The sequence below is a fragment of the Candoia aspera genome, chromosome 1 (genome assembly GCF_035149785.1).
Source record: "Candoia aspera isolate rCanAsp1 chromosome 1, rCanAsp1.hap2, whole genome shotgun sequence".
In the NCBI taxonomy this organism is placed as follows: Eukaryota; Metazoa; Chordata; class Lepidosauria; order Squamata; family Boidae; genus Candoia; species Candoia aspera.
Window position 1 is genome coordinate 63930375 of NC_086153.1, and position 26106 is coordinate 63956480.

The following is a 26106-nucleotide window of genomic DNA, read 5'->3' on the forward strand; positions in this document are numbered from 1 at the left end:
AGAAGCTGTTACTATAGGTTCACAGAGATGCTGCAGCTGCTGCTGAATAAATTACTGTTAGTTAAATCAGGGAGATCACAGCTCTTCAGCCAACATATGATTAATTTAATTCAGACAGAAAACCAACATGATGCAACATTAAAACTGTATTTTAATGTGTGTGTGTGGGGGTGTCATCACTTTCAACAGCAGCGAACACCCAGAAGCAGGAGAGAGTGAGTTAGAAATCTATCTGATATAAGCCATGCCTTACCTGCTAAACAAATAGAGTAAAAGGCTTGTCTGACTCATTGGGTTAACCCGGGGGCAGGCGGCAGACAGCATGTAGAATCTTGTTACATTTCAGGGCATAATGTAGCTTTTTCCCCTCTTATTTTTAAAGTTACTAGTCCTCATGGGTGTTTCACTACAGAGCAAAAAACAACTTTAAAAAGCCAACAATTCATACAATTTAAACTTGAAAATGTTAAGTGGTTAGTATCAGTACAACAACACACACCAAGGTGTCTCATTCAGATCAGTAAAGAGGTGCTTCTCACTTGCCATCTTGAAAGCTGCAAAGTTAACCATCACAAAAGAGGATATTTTGTACAGTGACTCCACAGCTCTGAAATGGTTCGCTATTTGGGCAAGCCTATTTACAGCAAACCCTTTTAAAAGTTTGAAAATCTATTTCTTTCTCTGGTCTTTCAGAGAAATTTATTGGACTGTTTGGGTTTTCTCCATTTTAATTAGCTTGCTTTGGCAGTTTTTATTTTATTTTTATTTATCAAATTTGTCATCATCTCCTCTCACCAGAGGGACTCTGGGCGGTTTACAACAAGAGTAATCAATTAAAAAAGTAAATATAAAATACAAGACAATATATAAAAATATAAACACCATTAATAAAAACTATGAAGATAGGAGTAAAAATAAAGTCCAACTGGCAGGATGTAACACAGTCCATGTAGGCAAGGAGCACTCTACGGTGCCAGCCATCCCCAAGTGGAGCTACTCCCCTTTCCACCCCAAGCAAGAAAGCAGAACCAGGTCTTCAGGTTCCTCCGAAAGGTCAGGAGCGATGGGGAAACCTCACCTCCAGGGACAGCGTGTTCCACAGGGCGGGAGCTACTACAGAGAAGGCCCGCTTCCTGGATCCCGCCAAACAGAATTCTCTTGTAGCCGGGGTCCGCAGCATGCCCTCTCTGCATGATCAGGTGGGGTGGGCTGATATAATGGGGAAAAGGCGGTCCCACAGGTAGCCTGGCACCATGCCAGGCAGGGCTTTAAAGTTAATAACCAACACCTCGAATTGGACCCAGAAGCAGACTGGTACCCAGTGCAGCTTGTGGAGTAAAGGTGTTATGTGTGCTGATTTAGGGGCACCAAAAATAACCCCTACTGCTGCATTCTGGACCAGCTGTAGCTTCCGGATACTCTTCAAGGGTAGCCCCATGTAGAGCAAATTGTAATAGTCTATGTGAGAGATAACAAGGGCATGAGTGACTGTTCAAAGGGCCTCCCAATCCAGGAAAGGGTGTAATTGGCGCACAACACCAAGTTGCGCAAAGGCCCTCCTGGCCACGGCTGCCACCTGTTTTTCGAGCAGCAGCTGTGAGTCCAGGAGGACCCCCAGATTACGCACCAGGTCTGTCTAGGGCAGTGCAACCCCATCCAGAGCTAAAGATGACAAAGTCCCAGATATGGAAGCGCCATTAACCCACAGCCACTCCATCTTACCTGGGTTCAGCTGAAGCCTGTTGTTCCCCATCCAGGACCCTACAGCCCCCAGGCACCGAGAGAGGGCAGTCACAGCATCACTTACCTCACCCGGAATGGAGATGTACAATTGGGTATCATCAGCATATTGATGTTACCTCATCCTGTGGTGATGGATGATCTCACCCAGGGGTTTCATGTAGATGTTGAAAAGGAACGGAGAGAGAACTGAACCCTGTGGCACCCCACAAAGGAGGAGTCGAGGGTCAGACTTCTCGCTCCCTATCACCACTGAATGGGACTGGCCCTGGAGGAAGGAGGTGAACCAGTGCAGGACCACACCGCCCACCCCAAACTTCCTGAGCCAACCCAAAAGGATACCATGGTCGATGGTATAGAAAGCCGCTGAGAGGCCAAGAAGAACGAGGATGGATGCACTGCCCCCATCCCGCTCCCACCAGAGGTCATCCATAAGTGCGACCAATGCTGTTTCTGTCCCATATCCAGGCCTGAAACCTGACTGAAAGGGGTATGATAATCCATTTCCTCCAGAACCCGCTGGAGCTGTTAAAGCCACCACTTTCTCAACCACTTTACCCAAGAAGGGGAGATGGGAGACTGGATGAAAATTGTCCAGAACGGTATGGTCCTGCGATGGTTTCTTGAGGGGGGCGTGCATCAACACCTCTTTAAAGGCAGCCGGGAACACCCCTGCTTCAAGGATGTATTAACCATCACCTGGACCCAATCACATGTCACCTCCTGAGCTGCTTTTTATTACAGGGTTTCTGGATTTTGTTTACTAATGTGTGATGTTTATGTTTTTAAACAGCTGCTGTTGAAGGACTTAAGCCCTTAAAGCTGGCCTAGAAATATTTTTTAAAAACTAACCAATTTTTTCAGTACATTGGTACATCCCATGCTTGTCCTCACTAGACATGAAGCTACATTCAGAAGAAAATGTAGTTGAAACCTAAAGAACATTTTCCACATTCTGTTTGGGCATCTCTCTGCTATTCTGATATTTTCAGCCAGCATTACCTAGGATGCTCAGCTTCTAGACATTAGATACTGTGTATCTATGATAGAAGGAATCAAAAACCATTTATTATTTTATTTTATTTTTATCCTGCCTTTATTATTTTTATAAATAACTCAAGGCAGCGAACAAACCTAATACTATTTTCCCCACAGCAACAACCTGTGAGGTGAGTTGGGCTGAGAAAGAATGACTGGCCCAAGCTCAACCAGCCAGCTTTCATGCCCAAGGCACTAGAACTCACAGTCTCCTGGTTTCCAGCCCAGCACCATACTGAATAGTAGAACCAGTTCCTGTTTAGCTAAGGGTATCCAAAAAAAGAGAGAAATTACATTCTAGAAAGATGCCTACAAATAGGAAAAAATGAATGAAACAAGCTCAAAAAAACTGAAAGGATTGTGGTTTCCGGTGAAGGAGTACGGCGGCTGGTTGAGCCTTGTAACAGCTTGGAAAAATTAATATCTACCACGCGGAGATTGAGAGTTCTGCGGAGTCGGAGAGGGACGGGCAGACCTCGTAGGCAGCGCTAGAAAAGGAGCGCTGCCGGCGAAAGACTCCAGTGGCTTCGGAGCGGCAGGCGAAAGCTTTGCTTTCTATTTCAATACTTCACTTTCGCCGCAACAACAAAGCAGCCAGGAAGCCTGGAGGCACATCTGTAGAACCCGCGTGAGTAGCCTAGCTATCTAGGCAATTCTGCAGCCCCCTTCATCTCTAGTAAAAGAAATAACAACTTTTGACTACAAAAGTGAAAAAGAAGAAACTTTCTAAGCGGAGGGAAAAAAAACTTTTCTATGCTTTGGAGACAAAAAAAACTTTACTGCCAGTCCTCACTTAAAAGGAACTGAATTAATTAATTAATTTATAACACCATATTGGACTATATTGCAGATGTTTATAAGATTATTTTGAATTGTATGCTCTGTATGTTTTGATATAAATATTATACATTGTTTTATATAGATAAATATAACATTAGGTGTAGTGATTAAGATAGGTAAATAAAGATTTTTACAAGAACAAAATGAACACAAGGAGACAGAATAGGAGAGGCTCAGAAGCCGGAGAAGGAGAATGGTTGAAAGCTACGTTTGAAGATTTTACGCAAAAAACAATTCAAAATATTACTCAAAATTTAACGCAACTATTAGAGGAGAAAATAGATGGCTTTGAAAAAAGGTTAGATCATAAGATAGAGACAATGGACAAAAGAATAAAAGCAGACATTCAAGAGGTAAGAGAAAGAGTGGAGAAATTAGAAGTAGAAAACAATATAGAATTAGACCGATTAACTGTGTTAGAGTTAAAAGAAAAGGAACTTTGTGTTAGACTTAGAGATGTACCTGAAAAAAAAGAGGCAGAAATAAGAGAAATAGTGGTTCAAATGCTTGCAAGTTTAATTGAATGGGAGGAAGAAAGGTTAGAAGAAGATATAGAAAAGATATTCAGAGTTAATTCGAAATATGCAAAAATTAACCGGAAACCAAGAGATATAATAATTGAATTTGCGAGGAAGAAGACCAAAGAATTGATAATACAGGCCTCCTGGGGGAAAAAAATTATTATCAAAGGAGAGGATATTATGATATTGACATACCACTGAGAATATTAAAAAAGAAAAGACTATTTCTTTCTTATTGAAGTCCTTAAAAGAAATAAAATCCCCTTTAGGTGGGAAGTACTGGAAGGAGTGAATGTCACATTCCAACAACAAAGATATAAATTGAATACTATTTTTAAGGCTCAGGAATTTCTCAGAAAATATAAGAAAGATTTAGAATCAGAAACAGATAGAAGGTAAAGGCCAGAAAGTAAAGAAAGTAAAGTGAAACATTTAAATATAGAGGAACAAAGTGCAGAGGAACTAGCTTCAAGTTCTAAAGAATTTGCAATACTCCTTTCCAATGAGTGAATTAAAATGCCTTTCCTGGAATATAAATGGAGCCAATACCCCAGCTAAAAGGAAAAAAGTTTTTCACTATTTATACAAATTAAAACAAGATATGTCTTCAAGAAACTCATATTGCGAAAAAAGATAGTAAATATCTGGTAAATAACAAATTAGGAAATGAATTTATAGCAGCAAATGAAAAAAAAATATAATTGCAATATATGTAAAGCCCCATCTAAATCCTAAATTAATAAGTGTTGATAAAAATGGGAGATATTTAATAATAGAATTAGAACTACAAAACTCTAAAGCAATATTGGTTGGAGTATATGCCCCTAATGATAATCAGAATAAATTCTATCAAAATTTATTAAATGAACTTTCCGAATTATCTTATAACAATTGGATTATGATGGGAGATTGGAACAGAGTTACCTTACCAATTATTGACAGAAAATCTGAACAACAAATAAAAAAAAATCAAGGAAAATTGCCCCAATCTTTTTTTGATATGTCAGAAAATTTGGCTATTGTAGATGCCTGGAGATATAAAAACAGTACGGCTAGAGATTATACATTTTATTCAGACAGATTCAAATGGTTCTCCAGGATCGATATGATACGGGTATCTAAAAATTTGGCAAATAAAATTTTAAATGTATCAATTCTCCCCCGATCCTTCTCAGATCATAATCCAGTTCAATTGGCTATAAAACTCCACCCAAAAAGTTATAGGTGGAGATTAAATGAAACTTTGTTGAGAAATAAAGAACTTGTAGAAGATTGCCAAAGAAATTAAAAGAATTCTTTGAATGGAATTTAAATAATGAAGTGAGTATTGGGACAGTATGGGATACTAGCAAGGCATATATGAGAGGATATTTTATGTATTTAAATAGTTGCTTAAAGAGGAAAACACAACAAAAAATTCAAACAGTTCTTGATCAAATTAAGATAAAAGAAAAAAATCTTCAAATAAGACCATCAGATGAAGGTATAAACCATCAAATAAAAACTTTACAGCAGCAATTAAAAATACATAGAACAGATGAAATTGAAAGAAAATTGAGATATATTAAACAAAGAAATTTTGAATATGCTAAAAAAGCTGGAAAATGGCTAGCATACAAATTAAGAAAAGGAAAAAAAATTACTAAAATTTGAGAAAATGGGAAAGAATTAGTTGATAATGAAAAAATTAAAAAGGCATTTCATAATTTCTTTACAAATCTATATAAGAAACAAGAAATTTCAATTGATAAAATTGAGAACTATTAATTAAAACAAAATTTAAAGAAATTAACTAAAGACCAAAAAGTATTAATTAATAATCCCATCACAACCCAGGAAATTATAGAGGCAATTAGAAAATTGAAAACAGGCAAAGTTCCAGGTCCAGACGGATTTTCAGCAGGTTATTATAAATATTTTCAAGATCAAATTTTGTTACCACTTAAAGATTTAATGAATGCGATTCTGTTAGGAAATCCAATACCAAAATCTTGGTCAGAGGCAAATATCATACTAATCCCAAAAGAAAAACAAGACCTGTCACTATGCAAAAATTATAGACCTATTTCGTTATTAAACAATGACTATAAAATATTTACTTTAATTTTAACTGGAAGACTAAAAACAATACTTCAAGAAATAATTAATTATGATCAAAATGGTTTTTTACCCCAAAGATACATAAAAAACAATATAAGGACAGTTTTAAATATAATAGAGTATGCTCAATTTCATAATGAAAAACAGATTATGTTGTTATTTTTAGATGCTGAAAAAGCTTTTGACAATCTAAATTGGAATTTTATGCTTAAGACTTTAGAATTGATGGATTTTGGCGATATATTTATAAAAGCAATAAAATCAATTTATACATTTCAAAAAGCCAGAATTGTGATCAATGAAGAGATAACACAAGAATGTCAAATAGAAAAAGGAACAAGGCAAGGTTGTCTGCTATCTCCTTTATTATTTATATTGGTATTGGAGGTTCTAACAGAAGCTATCAGAAAGGATCATCGAATTGAAGGGATAAAGATTAAACAAGAAACATATAAATTAAGAGCCTCTGCGGATGATTTAGTTAACACTTTACAAAACCCGTTAATATCAATTGATTACTTATTAAAGACACTACAAGAATATGGAGAATTAGCTGGTTTTAAAATAAATAATCAAAAAACGAAGATGATAAATTTAAATATGCCACAAAATAATCAGAATGTATTAGAAATTAAATCAGGATTTAATAATGTTAAAAAAGTTAGATAACTAGGGATAGAGATTTCAGCCAAAACTAGTGATTTATTCCAAAATAATTATGTTAAAATATGGAAGGAAATTAAACAAGATTTATTGAGGTGGGAAAAATTAAATTTATCACTTATGGGATGAATCTCTGCAATTAAGATGAATATTCTGCCGAAGATGCTATTTTTATTTCAAACTATTCCAATATTTATAACTGATAAAATTTTTAAATTATGGCAAAAAGATCTTTTAAAATTTATTTGGCAAGGGAAAAGACCAAGAATTAAATTTAAATTACTACAAGAAGATAAGGAAAGAGGAGGCTTGGGTCTTCCCGATTTCAGGCTATATTATGAGGCACGTGGTCTATTATGGTTAAAAGAATGGATCACCCTACAAGATCATAAATTACTAAATTTAGAAGGGCATGATTTAAAATTTGGATGGCACGGCTTTTTATGGTATAACAAATTGAAAGTAAATAAAACATTTAACAATCATTGTATTAGACCGTCTATTCTTAAAATTTGGGAAAAATATAAATCTATTTTAACATCGACAATACCACTATGGATTTCCCCACAAGAAGCTTTTGTAAGGCGAGAAACAACAGGTAATGTAGTGGTTGCCTAATCCCAAATACTCAGTCTCACAAGCTCGGGCTTAAAGATAACTGATTTATTAAAGGAATAGTATGCAAATACAGAGAAAGCTGAGAATGAGCAAAAGCGCGCCAAATACAAACTTAAAGCTTTGCCTGTGAGCCAGTCCCGCCCCAATCACCCGTCAGTGCGCACCCCCTCCCAGGTGCTAGGAACCGTTACACACGCCTGGGAAAGTAACCTTGAACAGGAGCACAAACCCAAACACACATTCCAAGGCTCCAAAACAACGGAGGGCGGAGGAATGGAAAAACCCTGAACGGCCGAATGAACATGGGAAAGGAGTTGACATGTGAAACGTTACAATGTTAACAGAACATTGAAATGGGAAACATGACATATCGCCCCCCCCCCCAAACAATGCTACGGAGCCGGTTTGTCAGGGTAGGCAGAGTGAAAGCGTGCCACTAGACGAGGGGAGTTTACATCAGGGGCAGCCACCCATTCAGGATGAGGGAAATGTTTCCAACGAACGAGGTACTGTAAAGTGGAGCGCTGGCGGCAAGAGTCCAGGACGTCTGTCACCTCGAAGTGTTGCTGGTTATCAATCATCAGAGGAGGTGGTGGAATGGGTTGGGGATGCCAGCGATCCGACGGCAGGTAGGGCTTGAGTAAACTACAATGGAAAACAGGATGTAAATGTTTTAGGTTGTGGGGCAAGTCAAGTTTAAAAGTAACAGGGTTAATTTGTGCGACAATAGGAAAAGGACCCACAAACTTAGGGCCAAGTTTCTTGGAAGGTTGTGGTGACTTGATAAACTTGGTTGACAAGTAGACTTTGTCCCCTACAGTAAAAGCAGGTTCAGGTGAGCGCTTTGCATCAGCATGACGTTTGTAAGTGGTTTGGGCATGGAGCAGAGCTTGCTGAATGTTTAGCCATGATTCTTTGAGAGAGTCAGCCCAGTCAGTGAGGGAGGCTGGTAGGGGTTGTGGATGAGGGAGTCCAGGTATTGGGACGAAGTCCCGACCGAAGACAGTTTTAAAGGGAACCTGGCCAGTGCTTTGATGTAAGGCATTGTTATAAGCGACTTCTGCAAAAGGGAGTAGGTCGACCCAGTTGTCTTGTTGGTAATTGACAAAAGCTCGCAAATATTGTTCAAGCGTAGAATTAACCGCCTCTGTAGAGCCGTCCGTCTGCGGATGCCATGCGGTGGAGAGGGCTTGCTTGGTGCCCAGTAGTTTTAAAATGCCCGCCAAAATTGCGACATAAATTGTGTGCCTGTCACTCACCAAACGGGCGGGGATACCGTGAAGGCGGTACACGTGAACGAGGAAGAGGCATGCCAGTTGTTGCGCGGTGGGGATAGAAGCGCATGGAATGAAATGGGCTTGTTTCGAGAAAAAATCTTTGACCACCCAAATGACGGTTTTTCGTTGACTGGGGGGTAGGTCAACGATAAAGTCCATGGATATGTCTTGCCAGGGGACTGATGGGGTGGCGACAGGTTGAAGGAGACCCTGAGGTTTGCCTGGTTTGCGCTTAGTTGCTGCACAAACAGGGCATGCTGTGACATAGGCTTTAAGGTCTTTGAGTAACGTTGGCCACCAGAATTGTCGCCGCACGAGGTGGAGTGTTTTTAAATAACCGAAATGCCCAGCCAGCTTGTCATCGTGGCAGCGCTGGAGGATTGTTTTTCGCAAAGCCTCAGGCACATAGAGACGATCGTTGCGCCAAGCAAAATCGTCGGTGAAAGTTACAATGTTTTGATTTGTTTGTAACCAAGTGTCAGTTTTAAGGTGGAGGAGCAACTGTTGTTGCAAATCCGATGGAACTGGCAAGTGCGGCGAGCGGCTGGGAGGCGGGGCGGCTGGAGTTTGCGTTTGATGCGCTCGCGCCTGACTGCGCATCACCGCTGCCAAACTCAATTGTTTTTCGGTCCAGACGGTACCTTGGACCGTTGGCCCTGGGCCAGCATCTTGGGGTCGGCGGGAGAGCGCATCAGCTAAAAAGTTTTTCTTGCCTGGTATGAATTTAAGGGTGAAGTCAAAGCGGCTGAAAAACTCAGCCCAGCGAAGCTGTTTGGGGCTGAGTTTACGACTGGTGCTTAGTGCCTCCAGGTTCTTATGGTCAGTCCAGACTTCAAAAGGGTTTGAAGTCCCTTCTAATAAGTGTCGCCAAGTCTCTAAAGCAGTTTTTACAGCAAAAGCCTCTTTTTCCCAAACATGCCATCGCCTCTCTGTTTCGGTGAACTTGCGGGAGAGGTAAGCACAGGGTTTTAAGTCGCCAGATTGGTCAGATTGCAGCAGGAGTGCTCCGATTGAGAAATCAGAAGCATCCACTTGTACAATGAATGGTTTGGCAGGGTCTGGATGCTGTAGAATTGGTTCAGTGGTGAAGATTTGTTTGAGCGCTTCGAATGCCTGTTGACAGGTTGGAGTCCATTTAAGGAGCGCTCCTGGGTTTTTTGAACGCCGCGTATCCCCCTGCGCCTTAGTTTTCAATAGTTCAGTGAGGGGGAGGGCGATTTCAGCAAAATTTTGGGCAAATGCCCGATAGAAATTGGCGAATCCAAGGAAACTTTGTAATTGTCTCCTGGTACGGGGAGGCTCCCATGCCACAATGGCTTCCACTTTAGCAGGGTCCATTTCAATGCCCTTAGCGGAAATTCTATATCCTAGATAATCAATTTGTGATTGATGGAAGGCACATTTAGACAGTTTAGCATACAACTCTGCTTTTTTCAATTTAGCCAGCACCTGACGCACCAAGTGAATATGTTCTGACATGGTTTCAGTATAAATCAATACATCATCCAAATACACAAGTACTCCCTTAAATAGGTGGTCATGCAAGACCTCATTGATTAGTTGCATAAAAACCCCAGGCGCCCCCGACAAACCAAAGGGTAAGACTTTGTATTGAAAAGCCCCGAGAGGACAGTTAAACGCCGTTTTCCACTCATCCCCTTCCCTTATGTGAATACGAAAATAGGCTTCTCTCAAATCTAGTTTTGAGAAGATTTTGCCTCTGGCCAGATGTGATAACATATCTTTGATCAAGGGCAAAGGATATTTATTTAATATTGAGACCACATTGAGCCCGCGAAAATCGGTACAAAGCCTCAATGAGCCATCCTTTTTTGGTCTAAAGAGGACAGGAGCCCCTACCGGGGAGTTAGCAGGTTCAATGAAACCCCTAGCCAGGTTTTTGTCAATGAACTCCCTTAGCGTGGCTAGCTTTTTGCGCTCTCGAAGTTAGAACGGGCCGGGTCCTTGTCGAATCCTGCTCTTCCTCGCTCCCTTCACTCATGCGCAGCTGTTGGTCGGTCATCGCTAGCGCTCCCTCTTATCCAACGTTTGGATGGGGCTAGCGGAAGATGATTGAAATGATTCTCAGCTTTATGTAGTGGTTGCCTAATCCCAAATACTCAGTCTCACAAGCTCGGGCTTAAAGATAACTGATTTATTAAAGGAATAGTATGCAAATACAGAGAAAGCTGAGAATGAGCAAAAGCGCGCCAAATACAAACTTAAAGCTTTGCCTGTGAGCCAGTCCCGCCCCAATCACCCGTCAGTGCGCACCCCCTCCCAGGTGCTAGGAACCGTTACACACGCCTGGGAAAGTAACCTTGAACAGGAGCACAAACCCAAACACACATTCCAAGGCTCCAAAACAACGGAGGGCGGAGGAATGGAAAAACCCTGAACAGCCGAATGAACATGGGAAAGGAGTTGACATGTGAAACGTTACAATGTTAACAGAACATTGAAATGGGAAACATGACAGGTAACCATAAGTGGCTAAAATATTTGGATTTAATAAAATTTGAAGGGACCAAATTTACAATGAAAACAAGAGAAGAACTAGAAAATGAAGGATATTCATGTCAATGGTTTACATATATTCAATTAAAAGAACAATTTAAAATAGATGCCAAAAGTTACAAATTTACAAAAAAACTATCTTGGTGGGATGAACAAATCTATGCTAATAATGACCACATGATCTCTAAAATATATAAAATGTTATTACAAATGAGAATACTAAATGTACAAATTAAGCAATGTATGAACAAATGGGAGAAAAATTTTGGATATAATATTGAATACGATGTTTGGGAAAGAATGTGGACTAAGGGATTAAAATTTACATTAAATTATAACTTAAAAGAAATTTTTTATAAAATGATGTACATGTGGTATACTACCCCTGAAAAATTATCGAAAATGTTTCAAAATACGTCAAATGTTTGTTGGAAATGTAAAAAACAAATTGGAACTTTATACCATATGTGGTGGACCTGTAAAAAAGTGAAAAAAAATTGGTCATCTATACGTAATATAATTTGTAAAATGTTGGCAGTTAACATTGATAAAGTACCGGAACTCTACTTATTGGGCTTTATGAAGAAAGATTTGGAAAAAAAACTATGGAAAACTTCTACTGTATTTGATTACTTCGGCCCAAATTATCTACGCTGCAAAGTGGAAAGAAGAATTAATCCCATCTGTGGAAGAATGGATATTTAAATCCCTAAACTTGGCACAAATGGCAAAACTAACGGACCAATTAAACGATAAAAATATGGAAGATTTTCAAAAGGACTGGACACCCTTTTTTAAATATATGGAATGGACTCAAAAAGTTAATATGAATATATAGTATGTAAATAGCAAACTACTTTAATTGTTTAATCTCTTATTAGAATTAATGAAGGCAATTTAGAGAATTAAGGGGAAAAAAACACACTAGGATACTAAGCTGTACCGTCTAGAAAGTTGGAAACCCTAATCTTTCTATTTATTTATTTATTTTTCATGTCACCCCATTTATTTATTTATTTTCTTGCCCCCCCTTCTCTCTTCTTCTTTTTTTTCTTCTCTTTTTTGTATTGTAAGATATTATTGTTTGTATGTAATTTTATGTTTATTTAAATAAATTAATAAAGTTAAGAGATAATAAAAAAACCTGAAAGGATTTGATACTTTTAAGAACAATGCCATCATCACCTAGTTCAATAATATTTTTTCAATAATATTTTCTGTTATAATCCTGCTTTCAATTCTAGCCAAGGGAGAATCATCTGAATGTAAAAGTACAACACATTCATGCCCCAAACCAACACACCTGAAATGTAATCACAAACATTCCTTATACATTTATTGGTAAGTTCAATAAACCACAAAGGTGTCATTATGTATACCTGTCTTGGTCTGTTCAATATTGAACTTCTTCCAGGTTTCTCTCACTTCAGTTTCATCATAAAGTATTTCACTGCTTTTAATTCCATTCACACTTCCGGATACTTCTTGTTTAACCCTCTTCACCTACTTCACACACCCCTACCCCAAGTCCTGCTGTGCTACCTCATTGTGGCAGGGTTTGTGTGTGTTCCTGGGAGGGATGAGCAAAGACCATTGGGAATGTATGCCAATAGTATATATAGTACAGCAGTATATGTTCCCAGCTGGGTCACTCAAAGTGTGAAGGTCATCCCAGCTGCCCAGCTAAAGCAAGCAGGCACCTATATTGGGCAGCAGCAGTATAGGGCAGCAGCACTATAGGAAGATGCTGGAGGCAGATAATCATTTTAGTGATAATGGCAAAGGTAATTCATACTGCACAGAAAAAGGCAATGGTAAACCACTTCTGTATTTTTACCAAGAAAACCAAAAGGATAGCAAATATAACATAACTCACAATATAGTGCCAGATGATGGGCATCTCAGGTCAGATGGCATTCAACATGCAACTGAGGATCTTCCAGAGTACTAAAGATATTTATGACATGGCTGAAATAAGGCCTTTTGGACATCTAGTTGCTGATGTTGCCAAACAGGAAAAGAAAATCTGAAGCTGCAAAGACAGAATTATAGCAGGAACATGGAATGTAAGAAACATGAACGTGGGAAAGCTCAACACAGTGAAAAGATGAAATGAAACTACTAACTACTACTCAGGCATCAGCAAATTGAGGTGGACCGGGATAGGAAACTTTCAGTCAGAAGATCATACCGTTTATTACTCAGGACATGAAAATAAAGAAGGAACAGTGTTACTTTTACAGTTTGGAAGGGTATAGCAAGAACAGTACTTGGCTGCAATGCAATCAATAACCGAATAACATCAATTAGACTTTGTGGACAACCCTTGAATATGACAATCATTCAAGTTTATGCTCCAACCACCAATGTAGAAGAGGAGGAGGTTGGTAGGTTTTATGATCAAGTTCAACTTGAAATTGACAGAACATGCAAGCAAGATGTGCTGCTTGTAATTAGAGATTGGAATGCCAAAGTTGGAAACATTAAAGAGGAAAATGTAGCTGGACTGTATGGCTTAGGAAGCCGAAATGAAGGAGAGCAACTTATCAATTTCTTCATAACTAATGCTGTGTTCAAACAACCGAAATGATGTCTCTATACATGGACATCATCTGATGTCATGAGTGCCGTTGAGCTGAAGACATCAGCGCAATGGCACACATGACAATAACAAGGAAACAGGGGAAGGGGCTCAAGATAAGTAGCCATCAACTTACAAAGACTAAAGGACAAGAGACAATGGCTAAGCGGATCGCGAGGCACACCCAAGCTGTTAGCGCTAGCGCAACGAAGATCGCCCAGCTGACAGCAATCACCGGAGGAATAGGGAAACCGATGATGGGCGATCCCGGAGCGCCAGCGGGGCCTCGCAACCCCTCACCTACCGGCAAGACCGCGTGTTGGACAAAGGGGGGTGACGTAACCGCGAGTGAGGGGGCGCTGACCAGCGCGGGGTATTTAAACTCCGCACCGGCGCGCTCCTGTCACTCTCAGCTTTTTTCTATCACTGTATCTACACTGTGAATAAACCAGAGCCTGCTTCATCGGAATCAGCGTCTGTGTATTACTCGGAGGTAGGCAGCGCATGACATCTGATGGAATACACAGAAATCAAATTGTCTAAATTATTGCTAAAAGGATGTAGAGGAGCTCAATTATAGCATCAAAGACATGGCCAGGTGCTGACTATGGAACAAATCACGAACTACTCATGTGCAAGATCTAAGTTAAGTAAAGAAGAAAAAAGCCATGATACGAACTTGAACCTATACCCACCATTTTCAAGGAGAATATCAGCAATCACTTTGAAGTCCTGAATCTTATTGATAGAAAACCAGAGGAATTATGGAATGTACTTAAAGGAGTTGTTAAGGCTATATGTGAAAAGAGACTGCCAAAAATGAAGAAAGAGAAGAAAGCAAACTGGATGCCAGGACAAATCATGCCAAGAAGAGATGCTGAAACCAAACCAAAAATAATTAGGAAATTATGCCGAAAAGAAATCTGTTATTGGGTTTCTTCTGAATGTGCCAATCACTTTTTCTGTACACTTGTGTTTCACTTTCACCCATCCACTTGTATCACTTAAAAGAATAATTTTTCCTCTGAATGTTGTGCAATTTTTTTCAAAACCCATCTTTGGTTCTTCCATTAATATGCCTGTAATGCAGTGGAGCATTACAGGTATCAGTCTCCATCCTCTGGATTCCTAATGTCCTATTTTTAAAAAAAATGTGTTTTTTTTTATCCCACCTTAATTATTTTTACAAATAACTCAAGGCAGGGGAGCATACCTAATACTCCTTCCTCCTCTTATTTTCCCCACAACAACAACCCTGTGAGGTGAGTTGGGCTGAGAGAGAGTGACAGGCCCAAAGTCACCCAGCAAGCTTTCATGCCTAAACTGGGACTAGAATTAATTGCCTCCTGGTTTCTAGCCCGCTGCCTTAACCACTAGACCAAACTGGCTCTCACAACAATCTTGATGTACTCACAACAATCTTGATGATCCCAATTCATACTTTCTGACATACATTTTAGCATTTTCATTCAAAATTTAATCTACACTTCCACTTTCCTGCATGGATTCATCAACTCCACTCAAGAATATCAGACCATCAGACTATTACATCCTTCTTTCTCTTCATCTAACAGATACATAACTTAGCTATTTCTCTCTTTTTCACTCATTTATTAATCCTCTGTACTTCTCTAATATTGCAAACCAAATTCCTTCATACACTGATTATCTCCAAATGGATCCACAGAGCAAGAAAATTGCAAGCCGAATTCATGACCGAGCTTCCAAAGATTATTCTGATGAGCCTTGGTATAAGTAATACTTAAAAATTATAAATACCGCCCAGTAGAGGTTGAATACTGTGACACAGCTACAATTTACACGTTTACTTTTAGAATATGATTCTCTTCCTGTACTTAACTGAAAGTACATCAGAGATGTACAAAACTCTTTGAAGTCAAAATGATCCAATGACAGAATGTCTATTCTGACTAGAAAATAGGCCAATTCCCTCTTCAAGAGGGAACAAGCCACTTCAAGAATGAACCACCTGTGGTATATTTGGAATGATGTGTTCTGAAGCTGGAATTGATGTTCTGGAGGCAGAAGGGCACATCACTATAACCAAGCAATACAAAGCAGTCCATAAAAAATTCTTTCTACTGGATAACCTACAGACGTTTATATACATGTATATGTAGCAAGTTGTGTTTCTGGCAGTTACTAAAAATCTTATAACCCAAAATCAGAATCTGACATCAATTTGGTTTTCAAGGAATCTGGTATTTCATATTTTACACACACATATACAGACACACACACACACACACACGCACACACACACACTTTTAGTCCTGGCTGTTGACATTAAGAATAATGGAGGCTGTGGGAGTCTGGATGGGGAGCAGCAGGCTTCAGCTGAACGCTGGCAAGACTGAGTGGCTTTGGGTTTTGGGGCCCGCCAGTTCTAAGATTAGGCCATCTTTGGTGCTGGATGAGTTGCACTGCCCCAGACAGACCCAGTGTGCAATCTCGGGGCCCTCCTGGGCTCATGACTCCTGCTCAAGGAAGAGGTGGCAGTTGTGGCTAGGAGGGCCTTTGCACAGCTTTGTGTTGTGCGCCAGTGGCACCCATTCCTATACTGGAGGCTCTGCTCACAGTCACTCATGCCCTAGTCACCTCTCAATTGGACTACTGTAATGCATTCTACGTAGGGCTGCCTTTGAAGCGTATCCGGAAGCTTCGGCTACAAAACGCAGTGGTGCAGGCAGTTATGTCTGCCTCTAAAACGGCACACGTTACACCTCTGCTCCACGAGCTGCACTGTTGCCAGTTTGCTTCTGGTCCAATTCAAGGTGCTGGTTTTGGCCTTTAAAGCCCTTCATGGCATGGGTTATTTGAGGGATTGCACCTCTCCAATTACGTCTGCCTGTCCCATTAGATCTGGCAGAGGAGGCATGCTACGGGTCCCGTCTACTAGGGGGACTCAGGGGACTGGCGAGGTACTGAGGTGGCTCTGTTGTTGCTGACATCTGCTGCCCTCTCTTAGCCTTTAATCACGATTTAAATTTTCTGGATAGTAATTGTTTTTTTATATATTATGTTTTATAGTTTTATTGTACGCCACCCAGAGTCACTCTTTTGTGAGATGGGCAGCCATATAAATTTGATGAAATAAATAAATAAATCTGGTATTTCATATTTTACATACACAAACACACACAAACGAACTTTTAGTCTTGACTGTTGACAATTAGAATAAACTTTGAAAATGCATATACAGCTTCTGCTGAATTTTAGCAAACAAGATTTTAAAGTATTATCTCATCACCTACTGAAGAAAGAGAAGAAAACCTCTATACTTATTTTTATTATAATCATAGACCAAAAGAAAAAAAAATACCATAGTAAAACACAGCCTAATCATTAGTGATGTGGGTAATAGTAGGGCAAAGTTTACACCCAGTATAACAGGATTTGGTAACAGTTAAGGACACAGAATTATCTTTATAATCTAATAAATAATATAAGAAAAATACATCAGAATGGCCAAGAATTTAGAAAGGAGAGGGGAAATCAAGTTCAGATGAAAATTGTAACTAGAAAATTGTTTGCTTGTTAGTATAGAGTATGATTTGACAATGTGAATCATCAACAATCATTAATTTACCCAAAGTGATAAATTATAGATTATGAAAGCTGGGAAGAGGAAATAATTTTGCCTAGATATAGCTGTGTATATCATGTTTTCACAAATATACTCACAAAAATATGTGCTTTGAACAATAATGAATGTATAATAAAAAGCAAGAAGAGAAGGAAAGAAAATTCAGTGTCGGACATGCTATATTACAATATAGCACTTCTTGTCCACTCTACCCTTGCAGCATGGAACCAATAGCATTGTTAAGTAATAGCCTTTACTAACAGTTTATCCCCTTGTGAAGCCTGCCATGTTCCAAAACCAAAATGGCATACGAAGAGCAAATGAAGACTTCCTCAAGTTCTGTAACTTGATATAGAAAATGGTGAAATGGTAAAAATGAAGGTCAATTCCTTAGTCATCTATACAGGTCTATACTTTAGGCCAATCACTACCATTATAGCTAACCAACAACACAAGATTGAAACCTCCAATTTTTATTATGTTTATTCATTCATCTATTCATTCCTGGATTTCTTAAAGGAACAAGGGGACTAAAAACAACGAGACAATGAGAATCTAATTGACAAGTGTTTGCTATTACCTGCCATAATGGCAAAGCTCCAAAACTGCAGTATTAACAACCAAATACAGATATATCTAGAGACATACCAAGGGAAAAATATGTTCTGAAATATCTGACCACAAGGATAAATAATTTCCAGCAGCAACCTGAATTCAATAAAAGTTAAAACAAGATCAGTTCAGATGCAGGCTTGGTCTGATAGCTGTTTGAAGAATTATAAGAACAAGTACTTGCAGAAATAATGTACAAAGTGACATGATTTAGAGCATTCAGAAAGCTATCAATTACAAATATGTTGAATTCTGAAGTGATTTTGAATCATCTAACAATACAATTAGGAAAGCATTCAACTTAAAAATACAACTAAAATATAGAAAACCAGAGAACAATAATACCATGAAAAATATCCAGTGTAGTTACTGAAAGTATTTTAAGCTGCTTGCAAAATATCAAAATAGTCAAGGGCAAAAGCACACCCCTTGAAAAGATGTTCCATAGCACCAGTCTATAGCCTGCTGCAGATGAAGACCAATATAGTCCTAAATACAATGAAATCTGAAATCAGGACCTCCTCTGCTAAACATAGGGAGCATCATACAGGCATAGGCATTCCTTGAGAGCAGAAATAATGTACTGAACCTACCAGAAGAAAAACTAGGTAGAATGAAGTTCCCATAACAACTGCACTATAGTGCTTTTTATGACATGAGATAAAAGTCTCCTTCCCAATATCTGGAGCATATGACAATTCATTGCTCATGAATACAAAACATTATCGAAGAAATATTTCCCTGCCACCCAGTACCTGATTTATTAGAAAGTAACATTTACCTAGATACTGGCTGTCTTACATGAAATATTGATTACCCATACTAGCTAATCTCCTCAGAATGCAAAGCATCAACTGACCAGATATCCCAACTCAATTCAAGAGTAAGGATCATGATCACACAGTTACTCTCATAGCAAGGAGCAACATCACTCACTATCCTACATTATGCAAATCCCCTACCTCATTGCCAAAACTAACAGCCTTTTGGTGCTGAGGAAATACTTCTGTTATTGCTCTCTCTCCATTACCAGCACTCACAACCAGAGCAGAAGGCCCTTATTTAGCTCATCAGAGGCCTTCTACAAACTGCTAATCCTAGGGTGCAGCTGTTTCTCAAATGCACTGGCACAAGCAAACTGTAAACGATTTATGGCGCGTGGCAGAAGGACTGCTGGCTTCTCGCATGGGTGGAGTTTCACTTTAAGATCATGTTTGGACTAATGTTTATATTACAGGTTGTCAATCAAGCTGTACATACTAGATGGCAAAATACTCACTGTATCAGCTGGGGTCCTATGACTGCACTCAATGGTAACAGAACTGTTTCAAAAACAAATAAAACCGGGGGGGGGGTGAGAAAAGATTTAGATTATACTCTTTATCAGTTAACTTTGCAAGTGTTTTAAACCATTATCAAGACTTTGAATATGTAGTTATTGCTTTATAAACCCACAGATTCATATCATTCATATAATGATAAATGCCATTTTTTCATATATAATTCAGAATCATGTTCCCATTTGTAAACCACCTTACACTTCCCAAAATTGTTTAACAAAGTTATGGTTATTAAACCAAAATGGAACAAGAGCAGGGTAACTCCTTATTGTGTGCGTGAACACTCCCCACACCATTTTACACTTCCAGCATTATTGCTTTGAGTTGGGTGTCTACATTAAATAAATAATGAAGCTGACAATCAAACCTTGGAAAATGTTTATAAACATGAAAAAAAAATCTGTAGAACTAATATCATTTTACTATCATTTTATGATCCTAAGAAACATACTTATTCTTTAAGACTCTTAACCACTGATTTGGTAATACATGGTATTCCAACACTTTATTGCAAAGTTCATGCAAATAACCAATATCTGCAAAAATACTAATTGTCTATAAAAATATTGTAGATTTAGAATCACCAAAAAATGTATTTCAGTACTGATAGTAGTTCAGAAGTTTGAGATGCTGGTAATGCATATAAACCAAGCTGTGGAATCAAAAGACATTTTAATTGAACTTACTGACATTCCTCAGTTTTAGACAATCCAAATTCCTTTTACAGTAACTCCAATGATTTAAAAATTTGCAATTACTTTATCTAAAATATTAAAATTCATATTAGCCCATTAATTAAAAAATAAGATTTAGCTACAATTTGCAGACTGGGATTATCCCAGTTGATCATAAGAAGGAGAGTCAAATTACACTTCTGTCTCAGTAATTTCAAAATGTGCCTTGCAGAGGTGTTAATGCTTGAAGTAAAATAGCATTTTGACAAAACAGGAAACAAGCCCCTGCTGTGATGTATGAAGAGTCTAATGATGATGTAATAGCTTTTAATTGTGTCCTTAGTGGTTTTTGGACTTTATTACTTGGATCCCATGAAGAAATAGAAGTCAAAATACATGAACCATGATAAAGGTAGAAGTCAGGAAAGTTAAAATACTCATCTAAATAATTTAGATATAATAAAATCTAGGGAATTGCCCTTCAGATAAAAACCTTCTTAATAATTTATTAATCTACTTGAAATACCTTTAAGATATTAACACGGAAATCATTTTGAATTTTTTTTGTCTTTCCCTAATAAGTTCAGTGGAATTTTTACCATCTATTTATATCAATAATAATCTGAGATAAACTGTTTAAATATTTACATTAACAAATTCTTTTTTTCCTTTGGATACTTATTCCAAGTATTTAAAAGAATTATCCAATATAAGGCTGTTCAGTTAAATAATGCTAAGAATTTGATGACATCTACTTTTTGTCTATACATTTTCACGAGATAAATGAACAAATGAAAGTGTTTAATTTTTCCTCTTTGCACTGAGGGAAAGGTATGATTATAGAGGGGCAGTTACAACTGCTGAAAAACTTCTGAAGCCAAAGATTAATATTTCAGAATCTCAGTATTTAAGACACACATTTATATATGAAATAATAGATTTATTTAGGGATGTGCAAAATTCATCAATCCAGGAACAAACTGTTCTGAATAATTTCAGAACACTGCTTCCATCTGGACCATGCCAAACTTCTTCCAACCATACTGTTCTAGGAAGATGTTCAGTGGTATCCAGAAGTAAATTTTCTGAACTGGAAGAAGGTTGAGTAGTGCCAGTGCTGGTCCAGTTGCAAAACAGAACTGTTTCACTTGGCACGTTATATCCAGAACATCTCAGAGGATTCACTTTCAAAACCCATCAAACCATTCTCCAGAATGACATGGTGAAGCATATCCTAAGATTAACCAAACTAAATTCACTTGAAAATGGGGGACTGAAAACTAAGACAGAGATGAAATAATGAGTTCAGTTAAGCTATTTATGGTGTTTTAGATAAGGACAATTCATCAGTCAAGACAGTAGCAATTCAGAGAAATTAAGCCAGTCATGATATCTCACTTTAAACTGTTGTTGCACTATACCCTAAAAAGAAAACTAAGGAGCTTATTTTATAACAAAGCATACTTATCCAATTTCAGCAAAGGATCGTTACCTTGTCGTGGTGCTGGAGCTTGAGCACCTCAGTGATGCCATGAGCTAAACCGTGAAGGGCCACCCAAGACAGGAAGGTCATGACAGAGAGGTCAGACTAAATGCGATCCCTGGGGAAGGTAATGGCAACCCACCCCAGTATTCTTGCCATGAAAACTAAATGGATCAGTACAACCAGAGATATGTCGGTATACCATCGGAAGATGAGACCCCAGGTCGGAAGATGGTCAAAATGCTACTGGGGAGGAACAGAGGATGAGTTCAACTAGCCCCAGACATGATGACGCAGCTAGCTCAAAGCCAAAAGGACGGCTAGCAGCCGATGGTGCTGGTGGTGAACGGCGAATCCAATATTCTAAGGATCAACACACCATTGGAACCTGGAATGTAAGATCTATGAGCCAGGGCAAATTGGATGTGGTTATTGGTGAGATGTCAAGATTAAAGATAGACTGTCATGAGTAAGGATGGCGAGCAGGGGGCTCCCTTCCAGACTGTTAAGCACATGCGTAGCACTGAGGAATTGGTGAGCCATTCCAAGAGGCACAGATTGGGACCGCCTTAACCTGCGGGGTTTATATGGCTGGGTTTTCCCACGTTTGTTCAGTTTGTTAGGATTATTGTTATGTATTATCAATAAAGCATTAGAGACCAGATCCTTGTCTCAGAGTGTTTCCTGGGAGTTAGGACATAGACATTTTGGGTGTCAGTGAACTGAAACGGACTGGAATGGGCCACTTCACATCAAATGACCACCAGATCTACTACTGTGGACAAGAGGACCACAGAAGAAATGGAGTAGCCTTCATAATTAATCGTAAAGTGGCTAAAGCAGTGCTTGGATACTATCCAAAAAACGATAGAATGATCTCAATTCCAATTCAGGGCAAGCCATCTAACATCACAGTGATCCAAATATACACCCCAACCACAGATGCTGAAGAAGCTGAAGTAGAGCAGTTCTATGAGGATCTGCAGCACCTACTGGACAACACGCCTAAAAGAGATGTTATTTTCATCACGGGAGACTGAAATGCTAAGGTGGGCAGTCAAATGACACCTGGAATTACAGGTAAGCATGGCCTGGGAGAACAAAACGAAGCAGGACATAGGCTGATAGAATTTTGCCAAGACAACTCAATGTGCATAACAAACACTCTCTTCCAACAACCTAAGAGACGGCTTTATACATGGACTTCACCAGATGGACAACACCGAAATCAGATTGACTACATCCTTTGCAGCTAAAGGTGGCGGACATCTATACAGTCAGTAAAAACAAGACCTGGAGCTGACTGTAGTTCAGATCACGAACTTCTTCTTGCACAATTTAGGATCAGACTAAAGAGATTAGGGAAGACCCACAGATCAGATAGATATGAGGAGTGGAGGTGAAGAATCAATTTAAGGGACTGGACTTAGTAGATAGGGTCCCGGAAGAACTATGGACAGAGGTCCGCAACATTGTTCAGGAGGCGGCAACAAAATACATCCCAAAGAAAGAGAAAACCAAGAAGGCAAAATGGCTGTCTGCTGAGACACTAGAAGTAGCCCAAGAAAGAAGGAAAGCAAAAGGCAACAGTGATAGGGGGAGATATGCCCAATTAAATGCAAAATTCCAGAGGTTAGCCAGAAGAGATAAGGAATTATTTTTAAACAAGCAATGTGTGGAAGTGGAAGAAGACAAAAGAATAGGAAGGACAAGAGACCTCTTCCAGAAAATTAGAAACATCGGAAGTAAATTCCAGGCAAAAATGGGTATGATCAAAAACAAAGATGGCAAGGACCTAACAGAAGAAGAAGAGATCAAGAAAAGGTGGCAAGAATATACAGAAGACCTGTATAGGAAGGATAACAATATCGGGGATAGCTTTGACGGTGTGGTCAGTGAGCTAGAGCCAGACATCCTGAAGAGTGAGGTTGAATGGGCCTTAAGAAGCATTGCTAATAACAAGGCAGCAGGAGACGACGGTATCCCAGCTGAACTGTTCAAAATCTTGCAAGATGATGCTGTCAAGGTAATGCATGCTATATGCCAGCAAATTTGGAAAACACAAGAATGGCCATCCGATTGGAAAAAATCAACTTACATCCCCATACCAAAAAAGGGAAACACTAAAGAATGTTCAAAGTATCAAACAGTGGCACTCATTTCACATGCCAGTAAGGTAATGCTCAAGATCCTGCAAGGTAGACTTCAGCAATTCATGGAGCGAGAATTGCCAGATGTACAAGCTGGGTTTAGAAAAGGCAGAGGCACTAGGGACCAAATTGCCAATATCCGATGGATAATGGAAAAAGCCAGGGAGTTTCAGAAAAACATCTATTTCTGTTTTATTGACTATTCTAAAGCCTTTGACTGTGTGGACCATAACAGATTGTGGCAAGTTGTTAGTGGTATGGGGATACCAAGTCATCTTGTCTGCCTCCTGAAGAATCTGTATAACAACCAAGTAGCAACAGTAAGAACAGACCACGGAACAACGGACTGGTTTAAGATTGGGAAAGGAGTACGGCAGGGCTGTATACTCTCACCCTACCTATTCAACTTGTACGCAGAACACATCATGTGACTTGCTGGGCTTGAGGAATCCAAGGCTGGAGTTAAAATCGCTGGAAGAAACATTAACAATCTCAGATATGCAGATGATACCACTTTGATGGCTGAAAGCGAAGAGGAACTGAGGAACCTTATGATGAAGGTGAAAGAAGAAAGTGCAAAAGCTGGCTTGCAGCTAAACCTCAAAAAAACCAAGATTATGGCAACCAGCTTGATTGATAACTGGCAAATAGAGGGAGAAAATGTAGAAGCAGTGAAAGACTTTGTATTTCTAGGTGCGAAGATTACTGCAGATGCTGACTGCAGTCAGGAAATCAGAAGACGCTTAATCCTTGGGAGAAGAGCAATGACAAATCTCGATAAAATAGTTAAGAGCAGAGACATCACACTGACAACAAAGGTCCGCATAGTTAAAGCAATGGTGTTCCCCGTAGTAACATATGGCTGCGAGAGCTGGACCATAAGAAAGGCTAAGAGAAGGAAGATCGATGCTTTTGAACTGTGGTGTTGGAGCAAAATTCTGAGAGTGCCTTGGACTCCAAGAAGATCAAACCAGTCCATACTCCAGGAAATACAGCCAGACTGCTCACTTGAGCATATTCAAGGCAAAACTGAAATACTTTGGCCACATAATGAGAAGACAGGACACCCTGGAGAAGATGCTGATGCTAGGGAGAGTGGAAGGCAAAAGGAAGAGGGGCCGACCAAGGGCAAGATGGATGGATGATATTCTGGAGGTGACGGACTTGTCCCTGGGGGAGCTAGGGGTGTTGACGACCAACAGGAAGTTCTGGCGTGGGCTGGTCCATGAAGTCACAAAGAGTCGGAAGCGACTAAACGAATAAACAACAATACTAATCCAATTTTTTTTACAAAAGGAACAATTTAGAATTTTATATGCAATAGTTCATAGCTTTTTTAAAAAAATAAGAAGAGGTAGAAAAATAGAGATGTCATGCATGTGATTTATTCCATACTCAAAAGAAATAGTCTCAAATTATCAACTGCTATAGCCAAAAAGATGTAATTTCAAATTGGTAGTATTCAGCACAGAAGGCTTGGAGAAAATTATGATCAGGAAAGGCTAAAAAGAAATTAATAAATAAGAAAACATGATTTGATAGTGTTCATTTACAGGGACATATTAAAGGACATGGGAGAAGAATTCCATTTTTCTTTCAGTGTTCTGCTCATCTGAATATATAACATCAATTTATCAAAAAGCACCTGACCACTCAACCCACTACAGCACATCCAACACAAGCTATGAAAAGGATAATGCTACCATGTATCAAAAGCATCTCAGAAACAACCAACGGACTATTACAAACACACAGGGTCACCGTAGAACACAAACCAATCAAAGCCCTCCAAAACATCTTAAGTAAAGCAACAGATGCAGTAGCCCAAGAAGAAAAAAACAGGAGCCATCTACAACATAAAGTGGAAGGACTGTAAGAGCCACTATGTAGGACAGACAGGCAGAAGACTAGCAGATTGTATCCATGAACACCAACTAGCAGTCAGAAGACACGATGAAAACTCCTTAATCACACAACACATGGACAGACTCAACCACAGTTTCAACTGGGAAACAGTGAACATCCTAGACCAAGCTAAATCCAAAAATCCTAGGGAATTCTTGGAAGCTTGGCATTCGAACAAATCAGCCATCAACAGACACATAGAAATAAACCATATTTACACATCATTCAAAAGAGACAAAAAGCTACGAACAAAACAAAAAAGACTAAAACACACCCCCTCCAGCAGCCAACACCCAGATAAACAGGAATTAACAACAGACAAATAATCAAGCAGTAGAAAACAATCTCCTAATCAAGGAACTACCAAGGAGAAAACCACACCCCCAACCAACACTGGCAGGGCAAGCTACTGTATATAAACAGGGAGCAAACCCCACACC

At 39.1% G+C, this 26106-nt stretch overlaps 1 long non-coding RNA gene across 2 annotated transcripts in view; it reads right to left on the bottom strand.

Annotated features, from left to right (window-relative positions):
* Nucleotides 1–172: 172 nt before the first annotated feature.
* LOC134488092 (uncharacterized) overlaps nucleotides 173–26106 on the bottom strand; it is a 34701-nt gene continuing 8767 nt past the window's right edge. For both annotated transcript variants that reach the window (XR_010066931.1, XR_010066930.1), the window contains exons 2-3: nucleotides 13191–13346; nucleotides 173–406 (exon numbers count right to left, since the gene is read on the bottom strand). This is a non-coding gene — a long non-coding RNA (uncharacterized LOC134488092). The remainder of the gene's footprint in view (nucleotides 407–13190; nucleotides 13347–26106) is intronic.